Source organism: Corvus moneduloides, chromosome 3 (assembly GCF_009650955.1).
Source record: "Corvus moneduloides isolate bCorMon1 chromosome 3, bCorMon1.pri, whole genome shotgun sequence".
Classification (NCBI taxonomy): Eukaryota; Metazoa; Chordata; class Aves; order Passeriformes; family Corvidae; genus Corvus; species Corvus moneduloides.
In genome coordinates, this window is record NC_045478.1 from 107,247,927 (window position 1) to 107,260,347 (window position 12,421).

At 46.5% G+C, this 12,421-nt stretch overlaps 1 protein-coding gene across 2 annotated transcripts in view; it reads right to left on the reverse strand.

Moving 5' to 3' along the window:
* Positions 1 to 10,826: 10,826 nt before the first annotated feature.
* Positions 10,827 to 12,421, reverse strand: part of CAPN13 (calpain 13) — a 49,741-nt gene continuing 48,146 nt past the window's right edge. For both annotated transcript variants that reach the window (XM_032103248.1, XM_032103247.1), the window contains one exon: positions 10,827 to 11,371. The gene's annotated coding sequence lies outside the window, so the exon portion shown is untranslated. The remainder of the gene's footprint in view (positions 11,372 to 12,421) is intronic.

Genomic DNA, 12,421 nt, shown 5'->3' on the forward strand with positions numbered 1-12,421 from the left:
AAAACCTTCCTGCTGAAAGTGATGAAGCCAAATGGCTGTATCCCTGCCTGGAGCAGCAAGCCCCTGGAGGTGGGTCCTGTCAGTGTGACAGTGGCTCTGCTGTGATGGAGCAGGACAGAACAGCCCAGGTCACAACCAGCACCAGGCCTTGCCTTACCTCTGCTCCTGTTGGTTTACCTCCCCCCGTGAGGTAGGTATGAACAAATAGTGGAGAAAGCCCTTTGCTTTTTCTGAAGCAGAACAGATGACTCTGGCATACGGCAGCTTCACAAAATTACTTGGGATGGGAGCCACTGTCACGTGGAGGCAAAGCTTAGCCCAGTGAGGGCTGGAGGCAGCCACTGCCCAGGACATGCCATGCCAGGAGGTGTGCTTTCACCCCTGGACACATGTGCATGGACACACACACACACACACACGTGTGTCCAGCTGCCTCCTCAGGGCCCTCCCTGCACATGCAGCCATAAATGGATTCCAGCATGACTGCATGAGATTTGGGAAAAGGCAGATTAGAGGGCTAACAACAGGCAAATGCAATTATAGAAAAGCAGTCCAATAAATAGAATTATGCTCTGCCACCCAAGCAATGGATTCCAGCCAGGCCTTGAGCAAATTTAGGGTAAGGGGAGATTAGGCACTGGACATGGAGATTACCAAGGATCTGGAAGCAGGACAGTGCATGCTGCTGAAGGAAAAGTCCCAACATCCTTACCTGCATTGGTCAGTGTTTGCTTGGATGCTGCTTTGGGCCAGGCTGACCCTTTTCCAGTGTGGACAGCCAAGGCCAGCATTTGAGTAGGTGCCTTCTGCCTGTCCCCTGCCACAGCAGAAAGCCAGGGCATGGCATAAGCAAAGATCAGACTTGTTCTGCTCTCTGGCCTGTCAGTAACCAAGTGACTTTTCTTCATTTAGCTACACAAGGTGAGGAAGAGCTTATTCTGCCTGCATAACTTCACCAAGCACAGGTGGTCAGAAACATGTAGGACTATTCATTTCCCATAGTTATTAACTAGCCAGCAGCAGGTTTTTCCACCTTGATAGTCCTGTTCACTGGCTCCTGACAATCTTGCAAATGATCTGACATCAGCACATGCTCCATTTCCCTTGTAATGTCACTCCCACCACTGCACCTGCCTTTTTAATACTTTCAGGCATGGTGACCCCACCACTTCCCTGGACAGTCAGTTCCAATGTTTGGCAAACCTGTCCATGAAACTTTTTTCCTAATATCCAACCTCAACATCCCTTGGTGCAACTTGAGGCCATTTCCTCTTGTTCTATCAGACATGGTAACCTTATAACAGCAGAAATCTGACTACAGACAGGAGCACTGAGCCCTCTTCTCCAACCAGACCAGCCAGCAAGCTAAAAAGCCTGAATATCAAGTCCAGTCAGGAAGAGCATAAAAGGTTGCTTGGCTGATGCCAAGAAGCCAGTCAATGGACCTGAGCAGTCACTGATCATCATTTCCTATTACCTAGTTGTTAACAGTGGGGCATCAGCGCTTGCAGGGTTTAGTACTGAGATCCTGCCACTCTCCCCTATTGGTTTTCAAGGTGCTGCTGCTACTATCCTCACCATGCTGCACTAAATCTCACCCTGCCAGGAAATGGCTACGAATTAGGGCTGTTCCCATATTGCCAATTTAGCCTAATTAAAATGGGAAAAGAGTTGCTTTTCCTCAAAGAGAAAATAGGTTTTGAGAAAGGCACTAACTCGGATGTTGTTGGTCTGATTCTTCTTTTACTTCTGTTCCTCCTCCTCCTCATCACACAGATCCAGACCCATTAACTAGATCTTTTGGTAGGAAAGCCATGCTGAACCCAGGGCTTGCTTGCTCCAGCCTTGCTCTGCACTTGGACAGCCAAGGGCAACCCAGGCTCCCCAGCTGCTGGGGCTGCACTCTGGGATACAGACCATGGAAGAGATGCAGCACCCAAATAGCAAGGGCCTGGCCGATGCACCAGCTGGAGGTGAGAAACACGCCCAAGCTCTGCCTGTCAAATGCTAAGGAGAAAAGGAGGCTCAGAGTGGACCTTACTGTGCTCTGCAGCTACCTGGAAGGAATTTGTAGTCAGCTGGGGGTTGGTCTCTTCTCCCAAGTAATAGGCAACAGGAGAAGAATATTAGGGAAAATTTCTTCACCAAAAAGGTTTCCAGGCACTGGAACAGGCTGCCCAGGGAGGTGGTTGAGTCACCATCCCTAGAGGTATTTAAAGACATGTGGATGTGGCACTTAGGGACTTGTCAGTGCTGGGTTAATGGTTGGACTCAAAGACCCTAAAGGTCTTTTCCAACCTAAATGATTCTATATTTCAGTGGTGCTCTACAGCTCAACAATCCTAACACCAGGGACTCACCCTGCCATTCCCTACTGGCTCCAGTTCAGTGCAAAGAGGCTGAAGGACAAAATGCTAGGCTGCCATCCCATGCCTTTGGAAACCCCGACCCAGGAATCCCACCTTCTCCCCTTCAAAACCCACTTAAAGGTCAAAGGTTTTTCTTTTTTTTATAAGTACATTTTTTGATCTTCTTGCCTCTGAGCTCCTGCAATGTAGCTGGGTCACAGGCTTGAGTTTTGTCCTGGAAAAGAACTTCTGAATTTGAAAGCTGAGCAGCTCACAGCATCCCCTAAACTGGATCCCTGGGCCAAGGCCACTGAAGTGCTGGATCAGGCCAGCTGAAAGTCTCCTGACTCCAACAGCAGACCCTGGGAAGGGTTTAATGCCTGGAACTAATTTCCTCATGAACAGGAAGGGATGCCTTTGTGCATGGTACCCCCTGACTGATTCCTCTCTATGAAGCTGCCCAAAGACTTTTCAAAGCTCGGCAAGGGTTTGGCAGCCTCAGCACCTCACAGAGATGAGCTCTTCCATATCCAGGCCATGGAAAGCAGTATCTCATCTGGCCTATTTGAACACACCAGCAAGTGATTTATCTGCTGCTCCTGCTTCTTCTCTTACAGGACAATGAGCGGGGGTTTTTTTGTGCACCTGCTCTCATCATTGTAAGCAGCTCTTCTACAGACTAAGATATCCTTATATTTAATGATTCCTCAACCAGCAGCTGCTCAGAAGACTTTGATTACCTTCGGTGCCTTTCTCTGCGCATTTTTCTACTCCTCCGTGTGCGGCAGGAGGTGGGTGCGGCACCCTCAGGACAACCCCGCAGTACCAACATTGGCTGCGAGCCTCTGTGCTTGTGGCGGAAAAGAATCTTTTTCCAAGAGGGGTTGAACACCTCCAAAGGAAGCTGTGTGCTTGGTGCTCCCAGCCTCACCCACAAGGTGCTTGTACCTCGCTCCCTCGGCTGAAGGCGTTTGCTGGTTGGGAGAGCAGCGAGCGCTGGTCCGAGCGGAGTCCGCAGTTCAATCCTGCCATCTGCAGCTCCCGGCTGGAACTGCGGCAGCACCTCCTGCCCCGCAGGCAGCTCCCGCCTGGACACGGGCAAACAACCCCTTATTTAAAGAACCTTCTCAGGTGAGGTTTCTGGGTTTAAAATTCCCGGAGGTGAGAACGGGAGAAACAGGGCTTGAAGAGGAATGAATATGCTGTACATGAGATAAAGTCTTTTATCTAATGATTAAGTAGTTAAAACACATGCCCCTGACAAATTGAGATTAGCCTCGGGGGAGAGTCTGCTTATCAGCAGTACAAGGGGGTGTAGCTGCGTTGTTTCCCAGAAGTTCTGACACAATCTATCCATTTCAAGTGGAAAAAAATGTTTGTCCAAATACTTCACCCAGGAAATTCCCACTTGCCAAAGCTTTGAATGCTTTCAATGCTTTTTTCATAAAATCATAGAATGGTTTACATTGGAAGGGACCTTAAAGATCAATCCCCTGCCACCAAACCAATTCTCCTGCCAGCGTGTCCCTTCGAGCCACTCCCAGCTGGATCCCACCCTAACTCCAGGAGCTGTCACAATTCCAATCCAGATACCACTTCAGATCCCTGTGCTGGAGGAGAACATTGTGCTCCATCCATCTGAACTCCTGTATTATACATGACATGGTGCATCCCAGGATTAATGAAGTCTTCATTAATATCAAAAAAAGAGAAACAATCTGTTCCTGACCTAAAAATTCCTACCTCTGACTTTTTATCACTGGGTACACTTGAGTCTCAGGCCTCTCTTAAGGCTCTTCCATTGTTCAGTCAAAAGTAAGTTTTGGAAATCCTGTTCCCTTTTTTATTGACTCACTGTAGACCTAGAGAAGGAGATAATTCTTCTATGTCTTGGTTGATTGAACAGAATCAATCCATCCATAAAGCGTCTTGAAAGCCATGAATATCTGCATAAAGGCCGAATGCCAGTTATTTTTTGGTTAATGCTATGTTAGAAGTACATCATTACATTTAAATAATCAAAGGCTTTTGCTTAGTATCTCATGCAAAATTCCCATCTCAGTAACAGTAGTCTGTTCATTAGAGAAATGATTTCTTTTTAATGTGTGACTCATGAATCCCTCTAATGTAGGTCAGTGGGAATGTGTGTCAATCCACCACCAGCACAGAGGGCACATCCTGAGGCACAGCCCTGATGGCTCAGTGATGACACCACAGCTTCCTGAATCTCTCAGCAGCTTTGCAAGCAGCTTCTGGCCCTTGCCTTCCTCAGTTTGGAGCTTCCAGCTCGAAAAACCAAAGCTGTTCACTCAGCCTGCTGCCTCTTGGATGTGACTGCTGTCCAACAGCATGATCCTCTCCCGACCTCAGGGACGAGGAGAGTAATAAGGCCTTAAAGTGAAATTGCACAAGGGTAAAACCCCAGGAATTATTTTTACAAATGTGGTTTAATGGGAAAAGGCTGCTTCTATCGCATATTCTGAATTTGGCTTTAAACCCAGCCTGCTGTCTAAGAAGTGCCTGCAAGGCCATGCCTTCACGTCTCAGCAGCAGAGCTGAGTGATTACAGATGTCTGCCTTTCCTAAGACTTGTTCACATGAAGCAAACATTAAGAAGGAGAGCTGGATCCATCGCCTGCTCCAAGAGCTGAGCCAGAAGTGCTGTTTCCCAGCATCTGTTAGCATGGAGCTGTCAGGTGAGCTGTCTGTCAGTGCCTGGAGGGACACGGGCTTTGTAAGCCCTCCAGGTTATCCCTGTCAGAGCCTGCAGGAAACAGACTTTCCCATGGATGTGGTGACCCAGGTCCACATGCAGGAGTATGCTGAGATCTCTTAGCTTGCCTGCGGTGACTTTCCCAGGCCCCGTGATTTTGTTCCAGGGCAGTAAAACACAGAAACCCCCCCAGAGCATCTCTGCAGTCACCTCTGGCACAGGCACTTGCTGGAGGGGTTGGTGCTTCCACCAGGAAACTTCTGAGTTTGCCTTTGCTTCCCTGTACTCAGGCCCATCCATGCCCAACTTCATATTCACTGCTCCTCGTTCTTTATTCCAGCCAGGCCATGGAGTATCCTCCTGCCCCATCAAAGTTCAGGGAGTTTCTCACGCCTCCTTTCGGGAAGGAGGAATGATGTCAACCCCTTCCCGGGCCAGAGCCAACACCCAAATTAGGAGTTTGCAATGCTGAGTGTTACAAAGGCCACTTAGAATTCAGAATTCCCCTCTGCTGCCTTTAGTGAGAATTCTGCCTGGCAACCAAGGCCCAGAGGAAAATGCCCAGGTTCACCACAGCACATTGCTCCTTTTGGCTTCCTAATATCTTCAGCCTGATGTGGAAGGCTTTGTCCAAGGGACCTCAGTGGGAACCAATGATATCTGGAAGCCATGGGTCAGGTGTCCAATTCGTCTTCTAAATTTGATTAAACATTGTGCTGGCCATTACTGACTACCCTGAAAGCTTGAAACTGTTAATTTTTTTCTAATGGGGAAAAAATCCCTTGGTTTCATCTGATATAATAATGAAAAGGAAAGGTTTTATGCCAGTGTCTAGGAGAAATAAAAAAAGTATCAGAAGAAGAAAAATCTGGCACTCACAACTGCAATTTTCTTTTAACCATTCTTCTTGCAATCCAGTAAAATCAAAGCCTGACAATTTCATTTCACATCTCCTATCACCTCTGACTTCTAGAGCATGTGGAATGCCGGTTTGAAAAAAAACCCAAAAACCCAAAATCCAAACAACTAGACACATTAACATTTCTACAGGTTAATGACTGTGTTTAGGTCCTTCAAATCATACACACCGTCGGTAAGCAAAGCACCTTCCTGCTCCATGGATGGAGATGTAACTTGTGTCCCTCAGAGATAAGGAGAAGGGGTTTTCGGCCACGAAATCCAAGGATGATGGAGAAGATTCACCCCACAGCTGTGCTTCCCACCTTGTCTCAGCATTTCTCCCTGCATGGAGCTGGGAGCCATCACTACAGCCCAGCTCCTTGGCATCAGGCAGACAAAACAAGGAAAGAGGACAGGAGGGTGGATATAAGACACAGGATGGGCAAGAGCCATTCCTCCCACTTTTCACTGCAATATTCCTGCAAATTTTTATTGTGAGGAAGCTCTACTCCACTAAGCTGCTTTTTCCCTGATTTCAGGTTAGAAGAACTTTTGCAATCTGCTCTGCTGACTCAAAATGCCTATGGGATATCACCCTAGAGAATACACATTCTATCGAATGCCAAGTACCTTTCATATAGGCAATAGTATTCCCTCCCTCTCTCCACAGTAGGTATTTCAGTTCAAACCCTGGGAAAGCTTCAGGAGATGCATTCATCATCTGGCTGAATAATTCAGCATATGGAGATGATCTATTTCCTCCCCTTTTCTTGAATGCATTGCTTTTAAATGCATAGTACTGTTTGCACAATAATCTTTCATCTCGCACAGCCAGCCACGATACAGAGGTATTTCTGTGGCAGCTTTGCCTTTGATGGTGGATGCCATCAAATCTAATGGATGCCATGTAAAGCAAGGAAATAATATTTCCTCAAGTGGAAAGCTGTATGTATTATTTAACCTGCACCAGCCTTACGTGGACCAGTTTTTCTCTCGGGGAAGGGACATGGGCTGGCTCTCCCAGACCTTTGGTATCCCAGAAATAATGCCAAATTTTCTTGAGGTGCTACAACAAAGATCCTTCCCATGGTGGTTTAGGGAGGGAAGGGCAAGGGAAGGACCTGGATTTAAGTCTTGCAATACTTCAAGCCCTTCCCAGGGGCTTTGTGAGGAACAGGTTTCTGCCTGCCGTGTGCTGCGAGCAGTGAGACAAGCTCAGGCCAGGGAGCCTCTAGATGTCACTGCCAGGCAGCAGAAATGGACCCCAGAGCCACAGCGGGCTGGGGACACCCAGCCCCGGCACAGCTGGAGGCAGGGACACAGGGTAGCAATGGCCAGGCTGGTGGGGGCGTTGGGAAACCTGCTCTGAAGAGGCTGCTGCGCTTTGGGACTGCCCGGGCATCCCCCTCCCCAGGGCTGGAACCGTGCAGCTATTGCAGGGTGGGACCAGGTGCAAGGAGCGTGGCCAGGAATTGCAGGTCCAGGTGTTTCGTGTACGGAACTGCCAGGTAAGAGTGAAATGTTTGAGCTGCAGCCCTGCAGCAAGGAGATCCTAAAGACAGGTGCTGAGGCTAAGCTCCATAGTGCCAAATAGAGCTGGCACCGCCCACCACAGAAGTGATCCCAGCATTTGTCTGTGCTCCTGCTGAGCCACCTGAGCATGGGGAGGAGTCTCTCCTGACAGAACTTCCATTGCCTCCTACTCAGAGAAGTACAAGCAGCTCTTCTGAGAAAGGGCCACCATCTGGCTGAGGGTAGCAGCAAGAGCTGAGCATTCCCAGGCACCCCTCCATGTTGGTATTCCTCCACTGGAATACCAGTCCCTCGCTGCTGCACCCTTGCTTGAGAGAGGCCTGTGGGTCTGCAGCCCATGCTCAGGGCATTTGCTGTGGCTGTTCCCTGCTTTGAGAAATGCATTGCATTAAGAAACAAAAATAAAAATCATTAGTGCACACCATAAAGTGCACAGGCCAGTGGGCTGCCCACAGCCAGAGTCAAAGCCAGCCCTCCCCTCTCTAGCCATGCACGTGGTTATGGAATAATGAGCCTTTTTTGTAGCTTGAAAAATGTTATAGTTATTCTGTATAAATTGAAGCAGCAGTTCCTCTGTGAGAAACCTGAGGCGCAGCAAAAGGTGGAGAGGGAGGTTCAGTTACCCCAAAACTGGCCATGGACACCCCCAGTCTCCCATGCCACAACAGCAGGATGTATTCACTGAGGCATGGGCATCAAACCACAGCCTCCAAGGTGCTTGGGAAAGCCTTGATCCAGGCTGCATGCTCAGGAAACAGACCCTGTAGATAAGACATGTGAGAACTTCCTCTTCTGTCCATATTGGCATGATGTGGGCACAGCCTTTGCCAGGCAGATGTAAGACATGGGGCCTTTGGGTCTCAGGAGGAGGGCAGCAAACAGCAGGGCTTCAAGATTACATCCAGAGATTATGCTTGCAGGGTCAGCTGTCACCACTTCTGCACCAAAGTCCTTCTAATGCTAATGGTTGGCTTAGATCCTACCTAATTTCATCAGCTCTATATCCCATCTCCTGTGCTAGGGAGTTCAGCATCACTAATCTCATCTGCTTCAGCCTGCTTCTTACCCTCTCAAGGGCTTTAGCCTCATGAAGATTTAAAAATAGAGCATTTGTTTGAGGTCCTTCTCTTCAATTTCTAACAGCAGATTCTCTTAGGGCTTTTCAGACTTGTGTCCCTCAGGACCAGGAACTGATTTTAATCAAAAAAATTAGAGATGATACTATCATAGTTGGATGAATCTCAGAGCCTTCACAAGTGCCAGAAACCTCATGGGGCCTGAACTCACATTTCAGTGCTGGCAAACACAGTTGAAGGGACACAAAGATTTTAATAGAGGCACCATGCCCACAAAGTTGGCCTTCACAGCCTAATCATGCACAGATGAGAAAGTTTTCTCTCTGTATCTAACACCCCACTGATCTGAGCAGCCTTTGTTTTCAGTGTTGGCCCCTGTATTTGTGAAATGTATTAAGCTTCTTGTTGCTTTTGGTAATAATAGTCACTGCTGTATTATGGCCAAATCATTGCTTTTCTCCCTTATTGACCCTTTTTTTTCCGGCTACCAAACACCCTTGACTTTGCTTGTGCGATGGTTAATCAACAAGTCTGTCACAATGATGGATTCTTCCTGAATTGTTGCTTAATTAGCTTGGTTGGAGGTATAAATCAAGTGGAATACCAATTCTTCCAATGCCACAGACAGGCAGCCATGCTCAGCTTGACAGCAGTGAGTTATTACTCTGCCCCAGTGCAGGATCAGCCTGCAGGCACCAGCCTGCAAACCCAGGGGGGACATGGGTGGGTTCCTGAGAGTGCTGGTGTGCACAGAGCACACATGGCTGGGTGAAGGGCTGGTGGGATGGAGCTGAAGGTGGGCTCTGCAGGGGCTCCGTGCCTGGGGACACCCCCCAGAGCATCATCCCCAGCAGCTGCTCACGGGGAGACAACCCATGGGTCGCTGATGTTTCTCACCTGGGGTGCCTGGTGTCTGTGCCTGCTTTTTAATGAAGAGGAGACATTTCAGTCTGTGGCCAGACTGAGTTATGAGGCAAGGATCTTTGCCTCCTGACAGGCAGAATTGCCTTCCACAGAAAGGCAATTACACATCGCAACAAAAGGAGAAGTAATACATTGGCTGCAAATTAAGATTTTTAAGATTGATCTTAATGGCTTGGTATTTTTATAGATGAGGCTTTCACACAACAAGAATATATTTAAACCAGTCGACTTGAACTGAATTTTGCAACTTTAACAGAGATTACTTCTCTGTAGCTACAAAGAGCTTGTTCCCAGCAGGTCTGAGCCATCTCAAGCACCCCTGAACTGTGTGGTGGAAACCATCCAGAAGTACTTCAAGTTTTTCAATTACCCTTTTTGAATTCCCAGGCTAAGCTACATAAACCGTTCTCTGAAATGGTTCTACTAATAAACCTTTTTAGCAAAGCATATTTATTTTGCCACGGTCCCCTTTTTATCTTCTCTCTTTGCCAACATTTGCAGAGGGCTTAATTAGTGATTAATGATTTCAGGTGGAATGTGTAAGTCTCACTTTGGAGAAGGAATCAGTTTGTTCAAAAATTACTGAAAAAATATTAAAATAGTCTAATTTTACTGATTTCCCCTTCCTCTCATTTTCAGTGGAAGAGTGAGTTCAGTGGCCCCTCTTGCCTAGGACCTACCTACATGAGTAGTGCTCTCCAAGTTGCTGAATGAGACACTGACACAGACTGAGCTCATGATAACAAAGATCTGGGTCTCTTCTTTACCTTGTGATGTAGTTGTTGCTCCAGTGTGCAACATCTCCCTGCCAAGTGGGGTAAATCTGTTGCTAGCATGTGGATGCCTCAATGGAAACTTGTGCAGAGGGTCTGGGTGAGGCACGGTGTGAATTATATTGCCATGGCAACCCTGGATTTCTTTCATCCATCGACATTTGCATCCTTCTTTTCTGGCATTTTCACAGACTCTTCAAAGATTTTTTTTTTTCAATAGCTGAGTGGAATAAATCACTAAATTTGCTGTTATTGCCATGATAAAAAACTATGAAAATGAAGTTCATGTGTGGGTACAGAAAGGTTTCAGTTATTTTCCAGGTTTAAGTTAAATTTTTGAGCAGGAATTATGTCTGAAGAAGCCTTACATTTTTAAAGACATCAGGACAGAGGAAGAGAATGCAGTTCAGATAAACCTGTCTATTCCCAGACAGCCCCAATATAGATTCAGGAAGTCAGAAAAAAGCACTGAACAATCTGTTCTATATCTCTAATATGCCACCCCACTGCTGTAGCAAATAAAATGGAATCCCTATAGTTGATGAACTCAAAAATGCTCCAGACTTTTTTTTTTTTCTAATTTATTAATAAAAATTATAAAGAGAATCAAAAAGCTTCGGGTGTTATTTATGAATTATGACTAATTTCTTCAATCATTTTCTGGCACTTATTAATGGCACACAAGAAAATTAAGGAATAATTCAAATAAAAGTGTGTCTTAATTTTTTTTGTAACCTACATCTTATACACTCCTTTCACACAAAAGGCAGGGATCTGTTCTTTTTCACAATGGAGTTAATGGAGCTGTTCCTGGCTTCTGTACTATTTACAGGAAGACAAGAGGAGATTACAGTCAACATTTCCAGCTTGCCCAGACCATTAAGTACTACCAGCTTGTCCATGGAGCGCTTTCATTAGCAATTCTTCTCTCTCCAAGGCACCTCCAGTTTGCCTGGAAAGGACTCTTCATCACAACATCTGAGTACCACCAAGCAGAAGGACACCTGGCTTCACTCCTTCACAGTGGTTTTTCAAGAACTCCGTGGATGGCTTTTGTATGGGATGGCCTTGGGCACTGTTCTACTGAGGAGGAAGAAAAGTCACCTAAAACAGAGGTAAAGAGACTCAGAACACAGCCAGCTTCATGTCAGCCTTTAGGGATCACTAATGGGAATATTTTTGCCAAGAGAATTTCTTCAGCGAATGCCAAGTGTGTTTTCCCATATCAATCACAGTTTGTTAGGCTCCAGTTTAAACAGTTCTGGTCCTCTGAGGGTCTTGTGCCATGACTGCCCAGGCTCCAGCTGCAAGTGTCTGCTAATTTGCTCAAGTGAACTGCTTACAAACACCCTACAGGCAGGATTTCATTCCAAACTGGTAAGTGAAAATTATGATTAATTATATATTCCCAGAAGTTATGATCAGTTTATGAATGATTCATGAAAAAAAAAAAAGACTAAATAGACTATGAATATAATTTGCAAGCAATAATTTAAGCAACTTCATCTCCAAAGGCAAGGTCTTTCTCATATTTACCTAATGATAGTCTACAGTGCAAGTGCTGGGTGCAGTTGTTGTGAATATTCTGTTTCCACACATCAAAATGCAGGTTTGCACTGTCCACAGCTCTGAATGCAAAGGGCAGACTTTCAAACAAACCACTGTTTGCAAGCAGAGCTCAGAGGGGTGAAAGCATCACAGTGCTGAGTGCTGAAGCCCAGCTCCTGCCACAGCTGGACACACTGGATGTAACCAGGAGCCAAGAGAGAGGAGCAGCTGGGTATAAATGTTATCCTGGAGTCAAGGTGAAAGACATGGAGCCATCCCTGCCTTGGCTCTGAACCTACCATGCTTTCTCCCTTGGGGAGTGTAATTTAAACCCCCGTTATACATTGCCCCTTCCAACTTCTCACCAAAGCTGGCATCCAGAGCAAACTGCCTTCAGAAACAGGGTGTGAATACCAGAGATGCTGTTCCTGATTTATTTATTATTGTAATTCCTGTCTATAGGAAGGCTTATCTGGATGCAGTTCATGGATTTCAAAGAATGTCAAGGGTTTGGGTTTTTTACTCCATTTTTGGACCAGGCTGACAAGGAAAGTGTCCAACTTTGCCCAAGGATGGTCCACAAATTCCTGGGGTCAACCACCCCTC